The 23,556-nt window shown below is 53.4% G+C and overlaps 1 protein-coding gene and 1 long non-coding RNA gene across 3 annotated transcripts in view; one reads left to right on the forward strand and one right to left on the reverse strand.

Moving 5' to 3' along the window:
* Positions 1-11,478: 11,478 nt before the first annotated feature.
* On the reverse strand, positions 11,479-22,728 carry LOC141076081 (uncharacterized). Its single transcript, XR_012227405.1, has 2 exons — positions 22,610-22,728; positions 11,479-12,691 (listed from the first exon to the last, which is right to left on the reverse strand). It is a non-coding gene; the product is annotated as an uncharacterized lncRNA (long non-coding RNA).
* Positions 22,689-23,556, forward strand: part of LOC141076080 (sperm-associated antigen 8-like) — a 63,194-nt gene continuing 62,326 nt past the window's right edge. Inside the window, exon 1 of one of the 2 annotated variants that reach the window (XM_073563326.1) lies at positions 22,689-22,829. The gene's annotated coding sequence lies outside the window, so the exon portion shown is untranslated. Of the gene's footprint in view, positions 22,958-23,556 lie in introns of both variants that reach the window. The other variant, XM_073563327.1, reaches the window with a different exon arrangement.

Genomic DNA, 23,556 nt, shown 5'->3' on the forward strand with positions numbered 1-23,556 from the left:
CAATGCATTCTTACAATGGATGCAGGTGTCACTATGGAGCTCATACCAAGGATCAATGCAGCCTCACAATGGATGCAGGATCACAATGGAGGTCATACCATGGAACAATGTGGTCTCACAATGGATGGAGGGTTACTATGGAGCTCGTACCATGGAACAATGTGTTCTCACAATGGATGGAGGGTCACTATGGAGTTAGTACCATGGAACAATGTGTTATCACAATGGATGAAGGGTCACTGTGGAGCTCATACCTTGGAAAAATGCGTTCTCACAATGGATGGAGAGTCACTATGGAGCTCGTACCATGGAACAATGTGTTCTCACAATGGATGGAGGGTCACTGTGGAGCTCATACCATGGAACAATGCGTTCTCACAATGGATGGAGGGTCACTATGGAGCTCGTACCATGGAACAATGTGGTCTCACAATGGATGGAGGGTCACTATGGAGCTCGTACCATGGAACAATGTGGTCTCACAATGGATGGAGGGTCACTGTGGAGCTCATACCATGGAACAATGCGTTCTCACAATAGATGGAGGGTCACTATGGAGCTCGTACCATGGAACAACGTGGTCTCACAATGGATGGAGGGTCATTATGGAGCTCATACCATGGAACAATGCGTTCTCACAATGGATGCAGGGTCACTATATAGCTCATACCATGGAAAGATGCTTTCTCACAATGGATGCAGGGTCACTATGGAGCTCATACCATGGAAAGATGTTTTCTCACAATGGATGCAGGGTCACAATGGAGCTCGTACCATTGAACTATATGTTCTCTAAATGGATGCAGGGTTATTTTGGAGCTCAGACCATGGAACGATGCGGTCTCACAATAGATGCAGGGTCATTATGGAGCTCGTACCTTGGAATAATGCGTTCTCATAGTGGATGCAAGGCCACTATGGAGCTCATACCATGGAAAGATGCTTTCTCACAATGGATGCAGGGTCATTATGTAGCTCAGACCATGGAACCATGCATTCTCACAATGGATGCAGGGTCATTATGGAGTTCAGACCATGAAAGAATGCGTTCTCACATTGGATGCAGGGTCATTATGGAGCTTGTACCATGGAACGATGCGTTCTCACAATGGATGGAGGGTCACTATGGAGCTCGTACCATGGAACAATGTGGTCACACAATGGATGGAGGATCACTATGGAGCTTGTACCATGGAACAATGCTGTCTCACAATGGATGGAGGGTCACTATGGAGCTCATATCATGGAACAATGCGTTCTCACAATGGATGCAAGGCCACTATGGAGCTCATACCATGGAGCAAAGTGTTCTCACAATGGATGCAGCGTTATTATGGAGCTCGTACCATGGAACGATGCATTTTCACAATGGATGCAGGGTCACTATGGAGCTCGTACCATGGAACGATGCGTTCTCACAATGTATGCAGGGTCATTATGGAGCTTGTGCCATGGAACAATGCGTTCTCACAATGGATGCAGGGTCACTATGGAGCTCAGACCATGGAACGATGCGTTCTCACAATTTACGCAGGGTCATTGTGGAGTTCGTACCATGGAACGATGCGTTCTCACAATGGATGCAGGGTCATTATTAAGCTCAGACCATGGAAAGATGCGTTCTCACAATGGATGCAGGGTCACTATGGAGCTCAGACCATGGAACGATGCGTTCTCACAATGTATGCAAGCCCACTAAGGAGCTCAGACCATGGAACGATGCATTCTCACAATGGATGCAGGGTCATTATGGAGCTTGTATCATGGAACAGTACTTTCTCACAATGGATGCAGGGTCATTATGGAGCTCGTACCATGGAACGATGCGTTCTCACAATGGATGCAGGGTCACTATGGAGCTCGTACCATGGAACGATGGATTCTCACATAGGATGCAGGGTCACTATGGAGCTCGAACTATGGAACGATGCGTTCTCACAATGGATGCAGGGTCACTAAAGAGCTAAGACCATGGAACGATGCATTCTCACAATGGATGCAGGGTCATTATGGAGCTCGTATCATGGAACAGTGCTTTCTCACAAAGGATGCAGGGTCATTATAGAGCTTGTACCATGGAACGATGCATTCTCACATTGGATGCAGGGTCACTATGGAGCTCCGACCATGGAACGATGCATTCTCACGTTTGCAGGGTCATTATGGAGCTCGTACCATGGAACGATGCATTCTCACAGTGGATGCAGGGTCACTATGGAGCTCGTACCATGGAACGATGCGTTCTCACACTGGATGAAGGGTCACTATGGAGCTCGTACCATGTGTGATAAAACACTCCGGGATCGCCTTTGCTGGGGTCAAACGTCACGTGCGTTCAGCATAAAACTCAGGCGCAGAGCTGGGATTCGGGTGAAACTGACCCTGGGTCAGGTTTATTAACGGTGAAAGCAATGCAAAAAAGGAAATAAAACATAAAACAAATCCTTGCCTGTCCGGCACTAACTAAACAATGGACAACCTAACTACCAACTGGCGGGCTTCTCCCGTCCAGCCAAACCACAGTTGCAGTGGGCACTGCTTCCACTCACGTGTGTCTCTCACAAAGACAGGCTCTCTGTGTTCCCAGGCTGAGACACTCACACAACCACCTGGCATCCTTTTATATCCACCTCCCATTATTCATTAGCAAGCAGGTGCGATACTGACCAGACTAGGCCACATAGGAAAGGAATCTGGGCGAGATATACCTGCCCTCATCCACTATTCCCACATGATTCTCACACATGGAACAATGTGTTATCACAAAGGATGGAGAGTCACTATGGAGCTCGTACCATGGAACAATGTGTTCTCACAATGGATGGTCACTGTGGAGCTCATACCATGGAACAATGCACTCTCACAATGGATGGAGGGTCACTATGGAGCTCATACCATGGAAAGATGCTTTCTCACAATGGATGCAGGGTCATTATGGAGCTCGTACCATGGAACAATGCATTCTTACAATGGATGCAGGGTCACTATGGAGCTCGTACCATTGAACGATATGTTCTCACAATGGATGCAGGGTTAATTTGTTGCTCACACCATGGAACGATGTGGTCTCACAATAGATGCAGGGTCATTATGGAGCTCGTACCTTGGAATAATGCGTTCTCATAGTGGATGCAAGGCCACTATGGAGCTCATAACATGGAAAGATGCTTTCTCACAATGGATGCAGGGTCATTATGGAGCTCGTACCATGGAACGATGCGTTCTCACAATGGATGCAGGGTCACTATGGAGCTCGTACCATGGAACGATGCGTTCTCACAATGGATGCAGGGTCACTATGGAGCTCAGACCATGGAACGATGCGTTCTCACAATGGATGCAGGGTTATTATGGAGTTCAGACCATGGAACGATGCGTTCTCACAATGGATGCAGGGTCATTATGGAGCTCGTACCATGGAACAATGCATTCTTACAATGGATGCAGGTGTCACTATGGAGCTCATACCATGGAACAATGCGCTCTCACAATGGATGGAGGGTCACTATGGAGCTTGTACCATGGATCAATGCAGCCTCACAATGGATGCAGAGTTATTATGGAGCTCATACCATGGAACAATGTGGTCTCACAATGGATGCAAGGCCACTAAGGAGCTCAGACAATGGAACGATGCATTCTCACAATGGATGCAGGGTCATTATGGAGCTCGTATCATGGAACGATGCTTTCTCACAATGGATGCAAGGTCATTATGGAGCTCGTACCATGGAACAATGCGTTTTCACAATGGATGCAGGGTCACTATGGAGCTCTACCATGGAACAATGCGTCCTCACAAAGTATGCAGGGTCATTATGGAGCTCGTTTCATGGACCGATGCGTTCTCACAATGGATGCAGGGTCATTATGGAGCTCAGACCATGGAACGATGCATTCTCACAATGGAAGCAGGGTCATTATGGAGCTCGTATCATGGAATGATGCGTTCTCACAATGGATGCAGGGTCACTATGGAGTTCAGACCATGGAACCATGCATTCTCACAATGGATGCATGGTCACTATGGAGCTCGTACCATGGAACGATGCGTTCTCACAATGGATGCAGGATCATTATGGAGCTCGTACCATGGACCGATGCGTTCTCACAATGGATGCAGGGTCACTATAGAGCTCATACCATGGAGCAATGCGTCCTCACAATGGATGCAGGGTCACTATGGAGCTCGTACCATGGAGCAATGCATTCTCAAAATGGATGCAGGGTCACTATGGAGACCGTACCATGGAACGATGCGGTCTCACAATGGATGCAGAGTTATTATGGAGCTCATACCATGGAACAATGTGGTCTCACAATGGATGCAAGGCCACTAAGGAGTTCAGACAATGGAACGATGCATTCTCACAATGGATGCAGGGTCATTCTGGAGCTTGTGCCATTGAAAAATGCGTTCTCACAATGGATGCAGGGTCACTATGGAGCTCAGATCATGGAACGATGCGTTCTCACAATGTATGCAGGGTGTTTGTGGAGTTCGTACCATGGAACGATGCGTTCTCAAAATGGATGCAGGGTCACTATGGAGCTCAGACCATGGAACGATGCGTTCTCCCAATGTATGCAGGGTCATTATTGAGCTCGTACCATGGAACGATGCGTTCTCACAATGTATACAGGGTCATTATTGAGCTCGTACCATGGAACAATGCGTTCTCACAATGGATGCAGCGTTATTATGGAGCTCATACCATGGAACGATGCATTCTCACAATGGATGCAGGGTCATTATGGAGCTCGTATCATGGAACAGTGCTTTCTCACAATGGATACAAGGTTATTATGGAGCTCATACCATGGAACGATGCATTCTCACAATGGATGCAGGGTCATTATGGAGCTCGTATCATGGAACAGTGCTTTCTCACAATGGATACAAGGTTATTTTGGAGCTCGTACCATGGAACAATGCGTTCTCACAATGTATGCAGGGTCATTAGGAAGCTTGTGCCATGGAACAACGCGTTCTCACAATGGATGCAGGGTCACTATGGAGCTCAGACCATGGAACGATGCGTTCTCACAATGTATGCAGGGTCATTGTGGAGTTTGTACCATTGAACGATGCTTTTTCACAATGGATGCAGGGTCATTATGGAGCTCGTACCATGGAACGATGCGTTCTCACAATGGATGCAGGGTCATTATGAAGCTCAGACCATGGAAAGATGCGTTCTCACAATGGATGCAGGGTCACTATGGAGCTCAGACCATGGAACGATGCGTTCTCACAATGTATGCAAGCCAACTAAGGAGCTCAGACCATGGAACGATGCATTCTCACAATGGATGCAGGGTCATTTATGGAGCTTGTATCATGGAACAGTGCTTTCTCACAATGGATGCAAGGCCATTATGGAGCTCGTACCATGGAACAATGCGTTCTCACAATGAATGGAGGGTCACTATGGAGCTCATACCATGGAACAATGTGGTCTCACAATGGATGGAGGTTCACTATGGAGCTCGTACCATGGAACAATGTGGTCTCACAATGGATGGAGGGTCACTATGGAGCTCATACCATGGAGCAATGCGTTCTCACAATAGATGCAGGGTCACTATGGAGCTCGTAACTTGGAATGATGCATTCTCACAATGGATGCAGGGTCACTATGGAGCTCATACCATGGAAAGATGCTTTCTCACAATGGATGCAGGGTCATTATGGAGCTCGTACCATGGAACAATGCATTCTTACAATGGATGCAGGGTCACTATGGAGCTCGCACCATTGAACGATATGTTCTCACAATGGATGCAGGGTTATTTTGGTGCTCAGACCATGGAACGATGTGGTCTCACAATAGATGCAGGGTCATTATGGAGCTCGTACCTTGGAATAATGCGTTCTCATAGTGGATGCAAGGCCACTATGGAGCTCATACCATGGAAAGATGCTTTCTCACAATGGATGCAGGGTCATTATGGAGCTCAGACCATGGAACGATGCATTCTCACAATGGATGCAGGGTCACTATGGAGCTCATACCATGGAACAATGCGTTCTCACAATGGATGCAGGGTCACTATAGAGCTCATACCATGGAAAGATGCTTTCTCACAATGGATGCAGGGTCACTATGGAGCTCATACCATGGAAAGATGTTTTCTCACAATGGATGCAGGGTCACAATGGAGCTCGTACCATTGAACGATATGTTCTCTAAATGGATGCAGGGTTATTTTGGAGCTCAGACCATGGAATGATGCGGTCTCACAATAGATGCAGGGTCATTATGGAGCTCGTACCTTGGAATAATGCGTTCTCATAGTGGATGCAAGGCCACTATGGAGCTCATACCATGGAAAGATGCTTTCTCACAATGGATGCAGGGTCATTATGGAGCTCAGACCATGGAACCATGCATTCTCACAATGGATGCAGGGTCATTATGGAGTTCAGACCATGAAAGAATGCGTTCTCTCATTGGATGCAGGGTCATTATGGAGCTTGTACCATGGAACGATGCATTCTCACAATGGATGGAGGGTTACTATGGAGCTTGTACCATGGAACAATGTGGTCACACAATGGATGGAGGATCACTATGGAGCTTGTACCATGGAACAATGCTGTCTCACAATGGATGGAGGGTCACTATGGAGCTCATATCATGGAACAATGCGTTCTCACAATAGATGCAGGGTCACTATGGAGCTCGTAACTTGGAATGATGCGTTCTCACAATGGATGCAAGGCCACTATGGAGCTCATACCATGGAGCGAAGTGTTCTCACAATGGAGGCAGGGTCACTATCGAGCTCATACCATGGAACAATGTCTTCTCACAATGAATGCAAGGTCACTATGTAGCTCATACCATGGAACAATGCGTTCTCACAATGGTTGCAGGGTCATTATCGAGCTCGAACCATGGAATGATGCGTTTTCACAATGGAGGCAGAGTCATTATGTCGCTCATACCATGGAACAATGCGTTCTCACAGTGGATGCAAGGTCATTATGGAGCTCGTACCATGGAACGTTGTTGTCTCACAATAGATGCATGCCACTAAGGAGCTCAGACCATGGAACGATGCATTCTCACAATGGATGTAGGGTCATTATGGAGCTCAGACCATGAAACGATGCGTTCTCACAATGTATGCAGGGTCATTATAGAGCTCGTGCCATGGAACGATGCGTTCTCACAATGGATGCAGGGTCACTGTGGAGCTCAGACCATGGAACGATGCGTTCTCACAATGTATGCAGGGTCATTATGGAGCTCGTACCATGGAACGATGCGTTCTCACAATGGATGCAGGGTCACTATGGAGCTCATACCATGGAACGATGCGTCCTCACAATGGATGCAGGGTCACTATGGAGCTCAGACCATTGAACCATGCATTCTCACAAAGGATGCAGGGTCATTATGGAGTTCAGACCATGGAAGAATGCGTTCTCACAATGGATGCAGGGTCATTATGGAGCTCAGACCTTGGAACGATGCGTTCTCACAATGGATGCAGGGTCATTATGGAGCTCAGACCATGGAACGATGCGTTCTCACAATGGATGCAGGGTCACTATGGAGCTCAGACCATGGAACGATGCATTCTCACAATGTATGCAGGGTCATTGTGGAGTTTGTACCATTGAACGATGCTTTTTCACAATGGATGCAGGGTCATTATGGAGCTCGTACCATGGAACGATGCGTTCTCACAATGGATGCAGGGTCATTATGAAGCTCAGACCATGGAAAGATGCGTTCTCACAATGGATGCAGGGTCACTATGGAGCTCAGACCATGGAACGATGCGTTCTCACAATGTATGCAAGCCAACTAAGGAGCTCAGACCATGGAACGATGCATTCTCACAATGGATGCAGGGTCATTTATGGAGCTTGTATCATGGAACAGTGCTTTCTCACAATGGATGCAAGGCCATTATGGAGCTCGTACCATGGAACAATGCGTTCTCACAATGAATGGAGGGTCACTATGGAGCTCATACCATGGAACAATGTGGTCTCACAATGGATGGAGGTTCACTATGGAGCTCGTACCATGGAACAATGTGGTCTCACAATGGATGGAGGGTCACTATGGAGCTCATACCATGGAGCAATGCGTTCTCACAATAGATGCAGGGTCACTATGGAGCTCGTAACTTGGAATGATGCATTCTCACAATGGATGCAGGGTCACTATGGAGCTCATACCATGGAAAGATGCTTTCTCACAATGGATGCAGGGTCATTATGGAGCTCGTACCATGGAACAATGCATTCTTACAATGGATGCAGGGTCACTATGGAGCTCGCACCATTGAACGATATGTTCTCACAATGGATGCAGGGTTATTTTGGTGCTCAGACCATGGAACGATGTGGTCTCACAATAGATGCAGGGTCATTATGGAGCTCGTACCTTGGAATAATGCGTTCTCATAGTGGATGCAAGGCCACTATGGAGCTCATACCATGGAAAGATGCTTTCTCACAATGGATGCAGGGTCATTATGGAGCTCAGACCATGGAACGATGCATTCTCACAATGGATGCAGGGTCACTATGGAGCTCATACCATGGAACAATGCGTTCTCACAATGGATGCAGGGTCACTATAGAGCTCATACCATGGAAAGATGCTTTCTCACAATGGATGCAGGGTCACTATGGAGCTCATACCATGGAAAGATGTTTTCTCACAATGGATGCAGGGTCACAATGGAGCTCGTACCATTGAACGATATGTTCTCTAAATGGATGCAGGGTTATTTTGGAGCTCAGACCATGGAATGATGCGGTCTCACAATAGATGCAGGGTCATTATGGAGCTCGTACCTTGGAATAATGCGTTCTCATAGTGGATGCAAGGCCACTATGGAGCTCAGACCATGGAACGATGCGTTCTCACAATGGATGCAGGGTCACTATGGAGCTCAGACCATGGAACGATGCGTTCTTACAATGTATGCAAGGTCATTATGGAGCTCGTACCATGGAGCAATGCGTTCTCACAATGGATGCAGTGCCACTATGGAGCTCAGACCATGGAACGATGCGTTCTTACAATGTATGCAGGGTCACTATGGAGCTCGTACCATGGAGCAATGCGTTCTCACAATGGATGCAGGGTCACTATGGAGCTCGTACCATGGAACAATGCGTACTCACAATGGATGCAGGGTCATTATGGAGTTCAGACCATGGAAGAATGTGTTCTCACAATGGATGCAGGGTCATTATGGAGCTCATACCATGGAACCATGCGTTCTCACAATGGGTGCAGGGTCACTATGCAGCTCATACCATGGAACAATGTGGTCTCACAATGGATGCAGGGTCACTGTAGAGCTCATACCATGGAACGATGCGGTCTCACAATGGATGTAGGGTCACTATGGAGCTCATACCATGGAACGATGAAATATCACAATGGATGCAGGGTCACTGTGGAACTCATACCATGGAACAATGTGGTCTCACAATGGATGCAGGGCCCCTATGGAGCTCAGACCATGGAACAATGTGGTCTCACAATGGATGCAGGGCCCCTATGGAGCTCAGACCATGGAACAATGTGGTCTCACAATGGATGCAGGGCCCCTATGGAGCTCAGACCATGGAACAATGTGGTCTCACAATGGATGCAGGGCCCCTATGGAGCTCAGACCATGGAACAATGTGGTCTCACAATGGATGCAGGGTCACTATGTGCGGAGACATCCCGTCATGGTGTGATCTCCAATGGATGAAATGGCACTTCCACTACTTCAGCGATTTGTGGCTATGATCACCAATGGACTGCAGCCAGTATTATAGGGGACCGCTATTAATAAGGCCTGATTGGATTTTTTGCCCTTGTTTTCAGGGCTGTGGAGTCGCTAAGCTAAACCTGCGACTCCGACTCCTCAATTTCCCTTACACCGACTCCGACTCCCACATATATTGCTTATATTTAAGTGAAAAATGTATTGTAGTCCAATGTGAACATCAGACATTTAATCATTTCTATGATACAATAATCAAGATATTTAGACAGAACATAATATCTATTTATTGGAATACAACTTTAGAACACAAAAAACTAATAAATTGTTATTATGTAATACACCACGTAATATCGAATATATATAATATTTTGTGTGTATATATAACACTATGTAATAAACTATAAGTGGCAGAAAACAGTTTTCAACAAAGACATACTAAATAACATTTGTGCAGTCTATGATTTGTTCTGAGGAATAGTATCGCCTCCATCAGATCCTCCTTCATAGATGACCTCACGTCTGACCTAATAATTTTAAGGCCAGAGAACAACCTCTCTACAGTAACTTGGGTTGGAGGTAAAGCCGTAACCACATGGGAACATCTCTAACAATTTCCGGGTATAAAGGAATTGCCTCCTGCACAGTCAGTTTTGATGAACGGTTGAATTTTTCTTTGAGAGCAAGTGAAACATTTTGCTGAAATCTGGTCAATCTGCTGCTATAGGAGACGGAGTGAAGTCTTTTTCCTTGCGGCAACGCTTTGCCTGCTCCATGTCATACAAATACTTGTCAAAGTCAAACTCCTTATCTGATGAGGATGAAGATATGGCAGCAGTAGCACTGTCAGGACCCGAGTCCTCTTGCGCCTGGCAGTCCTCCTGTAGGCCGCTCATCCTAACCGCTACCTCAGTCAGAGCTTCTTTTCCTTTAGTAAGCTGTTGATCATCAAGAAATATACGATGACTTGGGTCCACATAAACAGCTGCCAGAAGAATTGTATTTTCCAATAGCTGTGTCTCTCTCTTTTTCATTGAAGCAGAAATGCCATCTGCGATTAAACCTCCTCTTTGGGACAGGCAAAATAGCAAGTTCTTCCACTCCCTTATGAAAATGCCAGGAGTTAAATCCTCAGCTTATAACTTTTTAGTCAATGTAAATGGGTGATGAAGCAATCCCTTCAATTTAGCCAGCTGTGTCCATTGACCTTCATTTAGGGTTAGCTGAGGGTTCGCCATACCTGCAAGAAACGGTTTTAGTTCAAGCAATCGCTCAATCATTAAATAGGCGCTGCCCCACCGAGTGGCTTGACCGACAATTGCCCCTTTCCCAGCACGTCTCTTCAAGATGGAGTCAATTTTAGGGGTTCTGGCCGCAGTAGCCAATTTCCTCACTTTGCTAATCAGAGTTCCAGCATGTCTCTCTTGCAGACTATAGGCCCCGTCACACACAGCGATATCGCTAGCGAGATCACTGATTTTGTGACGCCACAGCGACCTCGCTGTGTGTGACATTGATCAGCGACCGGCCCCCCTGCCGGGTATCGCTGATCGCGCTCCATCGTCCTGGGCTATTTTTTGATCGCTGGTCTCCCGCTGGCCAGCGCGCATCGCTGTGAGTGGCAGCGAGAGACCAGCGATCAGCGACGCTGGTTTCCAAGGTAAACAGTGGGTAACTAAGAGCCGCGCGGCTCTTGGATACCTGCTGTTTACATTGGAAACCAGCTTGCTCGCTGGTCCAGATCGCTGGAGGGTCTGTCTATGTGACAGGTCACCAGCGATCAGGTAACGATGTCCCAGCGATCCCATCCACGTCGGATCGTTGGTGGGATCACTGGGACATTGGTACGTGTAACGGGGCCTTGTCTCTTATTGCCAGCTGCAGCGTGTGCACAACACAGCGCATGTGATGAACAGGAAAGACTGTTACAAGTATATCGTGGCACAACTGTGTTGGTGCACAAAGGAAGGTTCCCACACCAGAATAGATACCAGAAAACATTTTTGGCACTCAACTTTTTGTCATAAGTGAAGAGTTTTATTTGCAGTCACATATAAGCGTTTCGGCTGTAACAGTAAGCCTTCATCAGTACACGAGACTGCTGAACGTTAAGATAGGGAGCCACTGTAATATCGGGAGTGATGAGTAAGTGATGTGCCATCCACACTGGATTACGGGGCCTAGAGACCTGAGAGAGAGGGGACGCTGCTCGATCAGTGCCCACAGCCAATGGCCAATAGTGCAATCAATCTTCTATGAGGTCCACGTCGAGTATGGGGATGGAATGGACTCAGATGTAGCTAAGCGGCCTCAGGAACAAGTATGAATATAGCCGTTTCGTTGGTGGGTGGTGGCGCCGTGTGAATTGGAGAGTACGCGGAATCCACTGCTAGTGTGACATGAGACCAACAGACTAAATCCTATGCATACCAGGATGAAGGAGACACTGTGCGCCACACTCTGGCACCCCAACGCGCGTTTCAGAAACCGTTCCACCCCCTGAGGTATGCATAGGATTTAGTCTGTTGGTCTCATGAGCGCGTTATGATTTTATCATCCATCGTGCTGTTCAGCTTGGGACTTTTCTCACGCTGGTCGCCCATTTACTGTGAGCCCTTGGTGGCTTTTCCATTAGCCAGGTTTCCTGCCTACTTATGATGACACCTTTCCAGGAGCCCTGGTCACCATTGCTCTGCTGGGCTTTCATGTGTCACTCTTCCTGGAAAGTAAAGGGTTGTGATTCTTTTAACCACAATCTCGGACTTTGTTGCACTGTTCTTTCTTTTCGGGTGATAGTCTGCAGCGTGTCCAACACTGTTTTGCAATGAGCTGGAGCGGCTATTTCCATCACCGCTATCTTATGACTATTTACTTCTGTGATGCCGCCTCTTTCCAGCTTGTTGTGCCGTCATTTTGGCTTATTTAGGTGACATTAGGCCTGTAACGGAGAGGGGTCAATTAGGCACCGATCCATTATTAATCCACTAGTCAGAAAGGGTTAAAAAAAACTACACACATTAAGAAAAAGACTTTTACCTGTCCGCCGTACAGTCAAGGCCCACGCCGCAATCCATCTGAAGGGGTTAAATAGTTTACAACCGGGAGCGGAGCTAATGCGACCGGCCCGGCTGTAAACCACGGAGGAATGAAGGAAAAGCTGCCTGCGCAGCCTCCCCGCCTGACCGGAGATGAACTGATTAGCGGGAAAGTTTCTGAACATTCTCCCACGCTGTCAGTTCACCATGGCTGGGAGGGGAGTCTGCACAAATGAGGCACAAGAAGTGGAGGAGACAGACGGGGAGCGAGATGAGGAACAAGAAGTGGAGGAGACGGACGGAGAGCGAGATGGAGAGAGGAGCGGGCCCAGGGAGGACGGAGGAGTGGGTCGAGGCGAGGGAGGACGGATGAGCGAGATGAGGCACAAGAAGTGGAGGAGACGGACTGGGAGCGAGATGAGGAACAAGAAGTGGAGGAGACGGACGGGGAGTGAGATGAGGAACAAGAAGTGGAGGAGACGGACGGGGGAGCGAGATGAGGAACAAGAAGAGGAGGAGACGACCGGGGGATCGAGATGAGGCACAAGAAGGGGAGGAGACGGACGGAGAGCGAGATGAGGAACAAGAAGTGGAGGAGACGGACGGGGGAGCGAGATGAGGAACAAGAAGTGGAGGAGACGGACGGAGAGCGAGATGGAGAGAGGAGCGGGCCGAGGGAGGACGGAGGAGTGGGTCGAGGCGAGGGAGGAGGATGGAGGAGTGATATGAGGCACAAGAAGTGGAGGAGACAGACGGAGAGCGAGATGGAGCGAGGAGCGGGCCGAGGGAGGACGGAGGAGTGGGCCGAGGCGAGGGAGGAGGACGGAGGAGCGAGATGAGGCACAAGAAGTGGAGGAGACGGACTGGGAGCGAGATGAGGAAAAGAAGTGGAGAAGACGGACGGGGGAGCGAGATGAGGAACAAGAAGTGGAGGAGACGGACGAGGAGCGAGATGAGGAACAAGAAGAGGAGGAGACGGAGGGGGGAGCGAGATGAGGAACAAGAAGTGGAGGAGACGGAGGGGGGAGCGAGATGAGGCACAAGAAGAGGAGACGGACGGGAAGCGAGATGAGGCACAAGAAGAGGAGGAGACGGAGGGGGGAGCGAGATGAGGAACAAGAAGTGGAGGAGATGAACGGGGGAGCGAGATGAGGCACAAGAAGAGGAGACAGACGGGGGAGCGAGATGAGGCACATGAAGTGGAGGAGACGGACGGGGAGCGAGATGAGGCACATGAAGTGGAGGAGACGGACGGGGAGCGAGATGAGGCACAAGAAGTGGAGGAGATGGACGGAGAGCGAGATGGAACGAGGAACGGGCCGAGGCGAGGGAGGAGGACGGAGGTGCGGGCCGAGGCGAGGTAGGACGGAGGAAGGAGATGAGGCACAAGAAGAGGAGACAGACGGGGGAGCGAGATGAGGCACAAGTGGAGGAGACGGACGGGGGAGCGAGATGAGGCACAAAAAGAGGAGACAGACGGGGGAGCGAGATGAGGCACATGAAGTGGAGGAGACGGACGGGGAGCGAGATGAGGCACAAGAAGTGGAGGAGACGGACGGAGAGCGAGATGGAACGAGAAGCGGGCCGAGGCGAGGGAGGAGGACGGAGGTGCGGGCCGAGGCGAGGTAGGACGGGGGAGCGAGATGAGGCACAAGAAGAGGAGACGGACGGGGGAGCGAGATGAGGCACAAGAAGTGGAGGAGATGGACGGGGGAGCGAGATGAGGCACAAAAAGAGGAGACAGACGGGGGAGCGAGATGAGGCACATGAAGTGGAGGAGACGGACGGGGAGCGAGATGAGGCACAAGAAGTGGAGGAGACGGACGGAGAGCGAGATGGAACGAGGAGCGGGCCGAGGCGAGGGAGGAGGACGGAGGTGCGGGCCGAGGCGAGGGAGGACGGAGGAAGGAGATGAGGCACAAGAAGAGGAGACAGACGGGGGAGCGAGATGAGGCACAAGAAGGAGACTGACGGGAGAGCGAGATGAGGCACAAGAAGAGGAGACGGACGGGGGAGCGAGATGAGGCACAAGAAGAGGAGACGGATGGGGGAGCGAGTTGAGGCACAAGAAGAGGAGGAGACGGACGGGGGAGCGAGATGAGGAACAAGAAGAGGAGGAGACGGACGGGGGAGCGAGATGAGGCACAAGAAGTGGAGGAGACGGACGGAGAGCGAGATGGAGCGAGGAGCGGGCCGAGGTGAGGGAGGACGGAGGTTCGGGCCGAGGCGAGGGAGGACGGAGGAAGGAGATGAGGCACAAGAAGAGGAGACAGACGCAGGAGCGAGATGAGGCACAAGAAGAGGAGGAGACGGACGGGGAAGTGAGATGAGGCACATGAAGTGCAGGAGACGGACGGGGGAGCGAGATGAGGCACAAGAAGAGGAGACGGACAGGGGAGAGAGATGAGGCACAAGAAGAGGAGACAGATGGGGGAGCGAGATAAGGCACAAGAAGTGGAGGAGACGGACGGGGGAGCGAGATGGAGCGAGGAGCGGGCTGAGGCGTGGGAGGAGGACGGAGGAGCGGGCCGAGGCGAGGGAGAAGGACGGAGGAGCGAGATGAGGCACAAGAAGTGGAGGAGATGGACGGAGAGCGAGATGGAACGAGGAACGGGCCGAGGCGAGGGAGGAGGACGGAGGTGCGGGCCGAGGCGAGGTAGGACGGAGGAAGGAGATGAGGCACAAGAAGAGGAGACAGACGGGGGAGCGAGATGAGGCACAAGAAGAGGAGACGGACGGGAAGCGAGATGAGGCACAAGAAGAGGAGGAGACGGAGGGGGGAGCGAGATGAGGAACAAGAAGTGGAGGAGATGAACGGGGGAGCGAGATGAGGCACAAGAAGAGGAGACAGACGGGGGAGCGAGATGAGGCACATGAAGTGGAGGAGACGGACGGGGAGCGAGATGAGGCACATGAAGTGGAGGAGACGGACGGGGAGCGAGATGAGGCACAAGAAGTGGAGGAGATGGACGGAGAGCGAGATGGAACGAGGAACGGGCCGAGGCGAGGGAGGAGGACGGAGGTGCGGGCCGAGGCGAGGTAGGACGGAGGAAGGAGATGAGGCACAAGAAGAGGAGACAGACGGGGGAGCGAGATGAGGCACAAGTGGAGGAGACGGACGGGGGAGCGAGATGAGGCACAAAAAGAGGAGACAGACGGGGGAGCGAGATGAGGCACATGAAGTGGAGGAGACGGACGGGGAGCGAGATGAGGCACAAGAAGTGGAGGAGACGGACGGAGAGCGAGATGGAACGAGAAGCGGGCCGAGGCGAGGGAGGAGGACGGAGGTGCGGGCCGAGGCGAGGTAGGACGGGGGAGCGAGATGAGGCACAAGAAGAGGAGACGGACGGGGGAGCGAGATGAGGCACAAGAAGTGGAGGAGATGGACGGGGGAGCGAGATGAGGCACAAAAAGAGGAGACAGACGGGGGAGCGAGATGAGGCACATGAAGTGGAGGAGACGGACGGGGAGCGAGATGAGGCACAAGAAGTGGAGGAGACGGACGGAGAGCGAGATGGAACGAGGAGCGGGCCGAGGCGAGGGAGGAGGACGGAGGTGCGGGCCGAGGCGAGGGAGGACGGAGGAAGGAGATGAGGCACAAGAAGAGGAGACAGACGGGGGAGCGAGATGAGGCACAAGAAGGAGACTGACGGGAGAGCGAGATGAGGCACAAGAAGAGGAGACGGACGGGGGAGCGAGATGAGGCACAAGAAGAGGAGACGGATGGGGGAGCGAGTTGAGGCACAAGAAGAGGAGGAGACGGACGGGGGAGCGAGATGAGGAACAAGAAGAGGAGGAGACGGACGGGGGAGCGAGATGAGGCACAAGAAGTGGAGGAGACGGACGGAGAGCGAGATGGAGCGAGGAGCGGGCCGAGGTGAGGGAGGACGGAGGTTCGGGCCGAGGCGAGGGAGGACGGAGGAAGGAGATGAGGCACAAGAAGAGGAGACAGACGCAGGAGCGAGATGAGGCACAAGAAGAGGAGGAGACGGACGGGGAAGTGAGATGAGGCACATGAAGTGCAGGAGACGGACGGGGGAGCGAGATGAGGCACAAGAAGAGGAGACGGACAGGGGAGAGAGATGAGGCACAAGAAGAGGAGACAGATGGGGGAGCGAGATAAGGCACAAGAAGTGGAGGAGACGGACGGGGGAGCGAGATGGAGCGAGGAGCGGGCTGAGGCGTGGGAGGAGGACGGAGGAGCGGGCCGAGGCGAGGGAGAAGGACGGAGGAGCGAGATGAGGCACATGAAGTGGAGGAGACGGACGGGGGAGCGAGATGAGGCACAAGAAGAGGAGGAGACGGACGGGGGAGCGAGATGAGGCACATGAAGTGGAGGAGACGGACGGGGGAGCGAGATGAGGCACAAGAAGAGGAGACGGACGGGGAGCGAGATGAGGCACAAGAAGAGGAGGAGACGGACGGGGGAGCGAGATGAGGAACAAGAAGTGGAGGAGACGGACGGGGGAGCGAGATGAGGCAAAAGAAGAGGAGACAGACGGGGGAGCGAGATGAGGCACATGAAGTGGAGGAGACGGACGGACAGCGAGATGGAGGGAGGAGCGGGCCGAGGTGAGGGAGGAGGACGGAGGTGCGGGCCGAGGCGAGGGAGGAGGGAGGAAGGATATGAGGCACAAGAAGAGGAGGAGACAGACGGGGGAGCGAGATGAGGCACAAGAAGAGGAGACGGACGGGGAGCGAGATGAGGCACAAGAAGAGGAGGAGACGGACGGGGAGCGAGATGAGGCACAAGAAGAGGAGACGGACAGGGGAGCGAGATGAGGCACAAGAAGAGGAGACGGATGGGGGAGCGAGTTCAGGCACAAAAAGAGGAGACGGACGGGGGAGCGAGATGAGGCACATGAAGTGGAGGAGACGGACGGGGGAGCGAGATGAGGCACATGAAGTGGAGGAGACGGACGGGGGAGCGAGATGAGGCACAAGAAGAGGAGACGGACGGGGAGCGAGATGAGGCACAAGAAGAGGAGGAGGAGACGGACGGGGGAGCGAGATAAGGCACAAGAGGAGGAGGAGACGGACGGGGAGCGAGATGAGGCACAAGAAGTGGAGGAGACAGACGGGGGAGCAAGATGAGGCACAAGAAAAGGAGACGGACGGGGGAGAGAGATGAGGCACAAGAAGAGGAGACGGACGGGGGAGCGAGATGAGGCACAAGAAGAGGAGACGGACGGGGGAGCGAGATGAGGCACATGAAGTGGAGGAGACGGACGGGGAGCGAGATGAGGCACAAGAAGAGGAGACGGACGGGGATCGAGATGAGGCACAAGAAGTGGAGGAGACGGACGGGGGAGCGAGATGAGGCACAAGAAGAGGAGGAGATGGACGGGGAGCGAGATGAGGCACAAGAAGAGGAGGAGACGGATGGGGGAGCGAGATGAGGCACATGAAGTGGAGGAGACGGACGGGGGAGCGAGATGAGGCACATGAAGTGGAGGAGACGGACGGGGGAGCGAGATGAAGCACAAGAAGAGGAGGAGACGGACGGGGAGCAAGATGAGGCACAAGAAGAGGAGACGGACAGGGAGCGACATGAGGCACAAGAAGTGGAGGAGACGGACGGAGGAGCGAGATGAGGAACAAGAAGTGGAGGAGACGGACGGGGGAGCGAGATGAGGCACAAGAAGTGGAGAAGACGGACGGGGGAGCGAGATGAGGAACAAGAAGTGGAGGAGATAGACGAGGAGCGAGATGAGGCACAAGAAGAGGAGACGGACGGGGAGTGAGATGAGGCACAAGAAGTGGAGGAGACGGACGGGGGAGCGAGATGAGGCACATGAAGTGGAGGAGACGGACGGGGAGCGAGATGAGGCACAAGAAGTGGAGGAGACGGACGGAGTGCGAGATGGAGCGAGGAGCGGGCCGAGGCGAGGGAGGAGGACGGAGGTGCGGGCCGAGGCGAGGGAGGACGGAGGAAGGAGATGAGGCACAAGAAGAGGAGGAGACGGGCGGGGGGGAGCGAGATGAGGCATATGAAGTGGAGGAGACGGACGGGGGAGCGAGATGAGGCACAAGTCCAGTTTTGGGCACCACATTTTAAAAAAGACATCAACAAACTGGAGGAAGTTCAGAAAAGAGCGACCAGAATGGTGACCGGTCTGCAAACCCTGTCTTATGAGGAAAGGTTGCAGGATTTGGGAATGTTTAGTTTGCAAAAGAGAAGACTGAGAGGAGACTTAATAGCTGTCTACAAATATCTCAAGGGCTGTCACATTGTAGAAGGATCAACTTTATTCTCATTTGCACAAGGAAAGACTAGAAGCAATGGGATGAAACTGAATGGGAGGAGACACAGATTAGATATTAGAAAAAACTTTTTGACAGTTAGAGTGATCAATGAGTGGAACAGGCTGCCACGAGAAGTGGTGAGTTCTCCTTCAATGGAAGTCTTCAAACAGAGGCTGGACAGACATCTGACTGGGATGATTTAGCGAATCCTGCTTTGAGAAGGGGGTTGGACCAGATGGCCCAGGAGGTCCCTTCCAACTCTACGATTCTATGATTCTATGATTCTATGATTCTAAGAAGAGGAGGAGACGGACGGGGAGCAAGATGAGGCACAAGAAGAGGAGACGGACGGAGAGCGAGATGAGGAACAAGAAGAGGAGACGGACGGAGAGCGAGATGAGGAAAAAGAAGTGGAGGAGACGGACGGGGAGCGAGATGAGGCACAAGAAGAGGAGGAGACGGACGGGGGAGCGAGATGAGGCACAAGAAGAGGAGGAGACGGACGGGGGAGCGAGATGAGGAACAAGAAGAGGAGACGGACTGGGAGCGAGATGAGGAACAAGAAGAGGAGACGGACGGAGAGCGAGATGAGGAACAAGAAGAGGAGACGGACGGAGAGCGAGATGAGGAACAAGAAGAGGAGGAGACGGACGGGGGAGCGAGATGAGGCACAAGAAGAGGAGACGGACGGGGAGCGAGATGAGGCACAAGAAGAGGAGACGGACGGGGGAGCGAGATGAGGTACAAAAAGAGGAGGAGACGGGCGGGGAGCGAGATGAGGAACAAGAAGAGGAGGAGACGGACGGGGGAGCGAGATGAGGCACAAGAAGAGGAGACGGACGGGGGAGCGAGATGAGGAACAAGAAGAGGAGACGGACTGGGAGCGAGATGAGGAACAAGAAGAGGAGACGGGCGGGGGAGCGAGATGAGGCACAAAAAGAGGAGGAGACGGGCGGGGAGCGAGATGAGGCACAAGAAGAGGAGGAGACGGACGGGGGAGCGAGATGAGGCACAAGAAGAGGAGACGGACGGGGGAGCGAGATGAGGCACAAAAAGAGGAGGAGACGGGCGGGGAGCGAGATGAGGCACAAGAAGAGGAGGAGACGGACGGGGGAGCGAGATGAGGCACAAAAAGAGGAGGAGACGGGCGGGGAGCGAGATGAGGCACAAGAAGAGGAGGAGACGGACGGGGAGCGAGATGAGGCACATGAAGTGGAGGAGACGGACGGAGAGCGAGATGAGGAAAAAGAAGTGGAGGAGACGGACGGGGAGCGAGATGAGGCACAAGAAGAGGAGGAGATGGACGGGGGAGCGAGATGAGGCACAAGAAGAGGAGGAGACGGACGGGGGAGCGAGATGAGGAACAAGAAGAGGAGACGGACTGGGAGCGAGATGAGGCACAAGAAGAGGAGACGGACGGGGAGCGAGATGAGGCACATGAAGTGGAGGAGACGGACGGGGGAGCGAGATGAGGCACATGAAGTGGAGGAGACGGACGGGGGAGCGAGATGAGGCACAAGAAGAGGAGACAGACGGAGAGCGAGATGAGGAACAAGAAGAGGAGACGGACGGGGAGCGAGATGAGGCACAAGAAGAGGAGACGGACGGGGAGCGAGATGAGGCACAAGAAGAGGAGACGGACGGGGGAGCGAGATGAGGCACAAGAAGAGGAGGAGACGGACGGGGAGCGAGATGAGGAACAAGAAGAGGAGGAGACGGACGGAGAGCGAGATGAGGAACAAGAAGAGGAGGAGACGGACGGGGGAGCGAGATGAGGCACAAGAAGAGGAGGAGACGGACGGGGAGCAAGATGAGGCACAAGAAGAGGAGGAGACGGACGGGGGAGCGAGATGAGGCACAAAAAGAGGAGGAGACGGGCGGGGAGCGAGATGAGGAACAAGAAGAGGAGGAGACGGACGGGGGAGCGAGATGAGGCACAAGAAGAGGAGGAGACGGACGGGGGAGCGAGATGAGGCACAAAAAGAGAGAGGAGACGGGAGGGGAGCGAGATGAGGCACAAGAAGAGGAGGAGACGGACGGGGAGCGAGATGAGGCACATGAAGTGGAGGAGACGGACGGGGGAGCGAGATGAGGAACAAGAAGTGGAGGAGACGGACGGGGAGCGAGATGAGGAACAAGAAGAGGAGGAGACGGACGGGGGAGCGAGATGAGGCACAAGAAGAGGAGGAGACGGACGGGGAGCGAGATGAGGCACAAGAAGAGGAGGAGACGGACGGGGGAGCGAGATGAGGAACAAGAAGAGGAGGAGACGGACGGGGGAGCGAGATGAGGAACAAGAAGTGGAGGAGACGGACGGGGAGCGAGATGAGGCACAAGAAGAGGAGACGGACGGGGGAGCGAGATGAGGAACAAGAAGAGGAGGAGACGGACGGGGGAGCGAGATGAGGCACAAGAAGTGGAGGAGACGGACGGGGGAGCGAGATGAGGAACAAGAAGTGGAGGAGACGGACGGGGGAGCGAGATGAGGAACAAGAAGAGGAGGAGACGGACGGGGGAGCGAGATGAGGCACAAGAAGTGGAGGAGACGGACGGGGGAGCGAGATGAGGAACAAGAAGTGGAGGAGACGGACGGGGGAGCGAGATGAGGAACAAGAAGAGGAGGAGACGGACGGGGGAGCGAGATGAGGAACAAGAAGTGGAGGAGACGGACGGGGGAGCGAGATGAGGAACAAGAAGTGGAGGAGACGGACGGGGGAGCGAGATGAGGAACAAGAAGTGGAGGAGACGGACGGGGGAGCGAGATGAGGCACAAGAAGAGGAGGAGACGGACGGGGGAGCGAGATGAGGCACAAGAAGAGGAGACGGACGGGGAGCGAGATGAGGAACAAGAAGAGGAGGAGACGGACGGGGGAGCGAGATGAGGAACAAGAAGAGGAGGAGACGGACGGGGAGCGAGATGAGGCACAAGAAGAGGAGGAGACGGACGGGGAGCGAGATGAGGCACAAGAAGTGGAGGAGACGGACGGGGAGCGAGATGAGGAACAAGAAGAGGAGGAGACGGACGGGGGAGCGAGATGAGGCACAAGAAGTGGAGGAGACGGACGGGGAGCGAGATGAGGCACAAAAAGAGGAGACGGACGGGGAGCGAGATGAGGCACAAGAAGTGGAGGAGACGGACGGGGAGCGAGATGAGGAACAAGAAGTGGAGGAGACGGACGGGGGAGCGAGATGAGGAACAAGAAGAGGAGGAGACGGACGGGGAGCGAGATGAGGCACAAGAAGAGGAGGAGACGGACGGGGGAGCGAGATGAGGCACAAGAAGTGGAGGAGACGGACGGGGAGCGAGATGAGGCACAAAAAGAGGAGGAGACGGACGGGGAGCGAGATGAGGCACAAGAAGAGGAGGAGACGGACGGGGAGCGAGATGAGGCACAAGAAGTGGAGGAGACGGACGGGGAGCGAGATGAGGAACAAGAAGAGGAGGAGACGGACGGGGGAGCGAGATGAGGCACAAGAAGTGGAGGAGACGGACGGGGAGCGAGATGAGGCACAAGAAGAGGAGGAGACGGACGGGGGAGCGAGGAGCGGGCCGAGGGAGGACGGAGGTGACAGACCTCGGGATCCCTTCAGAGTCGGACCGCCCATCACTGGTAACTATAGTAACCGTCACGTGCTCCCGCGCTGTGCTTTTCCTGCTCTGATTGGCTGCTGGTAGGACACACCTCCGGAAATCGTCCGTTACCAAGGAGACCAAACAAGGCTGAGACGCGGAGACCCCGGAGAGAGCGGAGCCGGTGACAGAGGCCGAGTACAGCCGCAGCGCCACCTGGAGGGGTCAGTTCACACGGCGCTTTGGCTCAGATCCCCCACACATGAGGCGGAGGGGCCGCCGGGTATAAGGCTCTGTGCAAACGCTGCGCCTTCACTGCGGTTTCCCACAGGCAAAACCTGCTCTCTTGTTGGTAAAGACGCAGCTGACAGTGTTTTGCTTCAATTTTCTTGTCTCTTGTGTGATGATAAAGTCTGCTGACCAATGCCGGTTTGCCGCGACGCCCCTGCCGACATCCCCGCGACGCCCCTGCCGACATCCCCGTGACGCGACGCCCCTGCCGACATCCCCGCGCCGTCCCTGCCAACATCCCTGCGACGCGCCGTCCCTGCCGACATCCCCGCGACGCCCCTGCCGACATCCCCGTGACGCGCCGCCCCTGCCAACATCCCCATGACGCGACGCCACTGCCGACATCCCCGCGACGCGCCGCCCCTGCCGACATCCCCGTGACGCCCCTGCCGACATCCCCGTGACGCGCCGCCCCTGCCGACATCCCCATGACGCGACGCCACTGCCGACATCCCCGTGACGCGCCGCCCCTGCCGACTTCCCCGCGACGCCCCTGCCGACATCCCCGCGACGCGCCGCCCCTGCCAACATCCCCATGACGCGACGCCACTGCCGACATCCCCGCGACGCGCCGCCCCTGCCGACATCCCCGTGACGCCCCTGCCGACATCCCCGTGACGCGCCGCCCCTGCCGACATCCCCGCGACGCGCCGTCCCTGC

Source organism: Dendrobates tinctorius, unplaced genomic scaffold (genome assembly GCF_039654945.1).
Source record: "Dendrobates tinctorius isolate UK_male_01 unplaced genomic scaffold, ASM3965494v1 ptg000386l, whole genome shotgun sequence".
Lineage (NCBI taxonomy): Eukaryota > Metazoa > Chordata > Amphibia > Anura > Dendrobatidae > Dendrobates > Dendrobates tinctorius.